We start from the raw sequence: 2,500 nt of genomic DNA, 5'->3' as shown, positions 1-2,500 counted from the left end.
TCACCCAGTCAGTCAGTCAGTCAGTCAGTCACTCAGTCAGTCAGTCATTAACCCAGTCACCCACTCACCCAGTCAGTCACCCACTCACCCAGTCAGTCACCCACTCACCCAGTCAGTCACTCATCCTGTCAGTCACTCACTCACCCAGTCACTCACACTCACCCTGTCAGTCACTCACCCTGTCAGTCACTCACCCTGTCAGTCATTCACATAGTCAGTCAGTCACCCACCCAGTCACTCAGTCAGTCACCCACTCACCCAGTCAGTCAGTACCCCAGTCAGTCACCCAGTCAGTCAGTAACACAGTCAGTCACTCACTCACCCAGTCACTCAGTTAGTCAAAAATCACCTTGTCACCCCACCCAATCACCCCGTCACCTCACCCAATCAACCCCCCTGTCTCTCGCCCCCTGTCTCTCGCCCCCTGTCTCTCGCCCCCTGTCTCTCGCCCCCTGTCTCTCTCGCCCCCTGTCTCTCTAGCCCCCTTTCTCTCTCGCCCCCTTTCTCTCTCGCCCCCTTTCTCTCTCGCCCCCTGTCTCTCTCGCCCCTTGTCTCTCTTGCCCCCTGTCTCTCTCGCCCCCTGTCTCTCTCGCCCCCTGTCTCTCTCGCCCTCTCTCTCGCCCTCTCTCTTGCCCTCTCTCACTCTCTCACCCTCTCTCTCTCTCACCCTCTCTTTGTGTCTGTCTCACACTCTGTTTCTGGATCTCTTATTTACCCTATATATCTTAACTGCCCTATACTACACCGCAATAACCTATACTGCTTTCTTCCAGATCTGGAAGCTCCAAGCTTCACACGAAGACATCGGAACCCCCCCTAACCCAGAAGACAGGTAGGGAACACATCCCCTCCAATGTATAATATTGCGGGAATGAGGGTACCTGGACATTGAGGGACTGCGGACCAGGTAAGATCCCAGGTGGGATTGCTGCTTTAGATATTGTGAAGCGGGGACGTCCAGACACTGGTTAAGGGGTTCAGGAAACTAGTCATTCACACCTGGCTTTTATTTCTAGAGCCGACATTTACACACACACACACACACACACACACACACACACACACACACACACACACACACACACACACACACACACACACACACACACACACACACACACACACACACACACACACACCACACACACACACACGTAACAAGGACTAATTGTAGTATAAAGTAATACAATAAATAAATTTATGTCAAAAACGAATGTTGTTCTGACTAGGAATTTATTAAATGTATTTTATTTATATATTTTATTTTAAAAGATTTTTTGGTTGCGCGAGTAGATATTTGGGTGATTTGTCGAACACTGTGTGTGTGTGTGTGTGTGTGTGTGTGTGTGGTGTATATATATATATATATGTGTGTGTCGTGTGTGTATATATATATATATATATATAAAAATAGAGGGCAGTTGGCACACTGTAAACAGATTATCCACTGATGCTTATCCCATACAGTATATGCACATACACAGAAAGATTTTACCAGATGGAGATCCAGGAAAAACGAGACAGCACACAGGCAGGGGAATCCAAAGCTATTGTATTCAAGATAAATACAATGTATTGTAAATGTAACACAAGGTTTTGGCGGTTTTTTAGTTTTACACACAGGTGAGCATGATTATTTATCACTTTGGTTTAATAGGTCTCGTTTTTCCTGTATCTCCATCTGGTAAAATATTTCTGTGTAGATTTTATATATATATATATATATATATATATATATACACATACACCGCACATATATATATATATATATATATATATATATATATATATATATATATATACACACACACACACACACACACAAGATATATATATATATATATATATATATATATCTATCTATCTTGTGTGTGTGTGTGTGTGTGTGTGTGTATATATATATATATATATATATATATATATATATGTGCGGTATATATATTGAGCTGCCTGCTGATAGTAGGATTCATCTTTAACAGCAAAACCAGCGCATACTGCCTTGGGGTGTCAGCCAGTTAGCCACATTTCCTAAATCATGTCTGGCACCTTAGGTCCCTTGCAGTCAAGATCCACCTGTGGCAATGTTTGCTGAGAGCGAGTCACACAGCATTTATCACTAGTTTCTCCATGTGACAGTGTCTGCATTATGTGTTTATGTTGGTATTTAAGGTGTCGCTCCCTGAAAAGATAAATAGTCATCAATGCATTATCATTTCTTACAATACGCATTATGCGTTCTATGGCTGAGTGCTTTCAGCATTTATATACTGTCTTTTTTTTTTGTGCAAATTATTATGCTTTGATGCACGATTTCACTTTTTATGTATGCTGGTGCATTACAGTGTGTCAGATACCTCAGGTCCCTTTTAGTCAAGAGCCACCTGTAGCAATGTTTGCTGAGAGTGTGACACAGCATTTATTCTAATGTATTACCAGTTTCTCTATTTGACATTGTCTGCATTATGTATTTTTGTTGGTTTTTTAAGGTGTCGCTTCCTGA

At 42.5% G+C, this 2,500-nt stretch overlaps 1 protein-coding gene across 8 annotated transcripts in view; it reads left to right on the top strand.

Annotated features, from left to right (window-relative positions):
- Positions 1–2,500, top strand: part of LOC142466770 (uncharacterized) — a 616,011-nt gene that overhangs the window by 393,226 nt on the left and 220,285 nt on the right. For 2 of the 8 annotated variants that reach the window (XM_075572156.1, XM_075572157.1), the window contains exon 2: positions 774–907. The exons of 5 other annotated variants lie outside the window; for them this stretch is intronic. The gene's annotated coding sequence lies outside the window, so the exon portion shown is untranslated. The remainder of the gene's footprint in view (positions 1–773; positions 908–2,500) is intronic. One more of the 8 variants, XM_075572158.1, reaches the window with a different exon arrangement.

The sequence above is a fragment of the Ascaphus truei genome, chromosome 15 (genome assembly GCF_040206685.1).
Source record: "Ascaphus truei isolate aAscTru1 chromosome 15, aAscTru1.hap1, whole genome shotgun sequence".
Lineage (NCBI taxonomy): Eukaryota > Metazoa > Chordata > Amphibia > Anura > Ascaphidae > Ascaphus > Ascaphus truei.
This window is presented reverse-complemented; position numbering and strand designations above follow the sequence as displayed.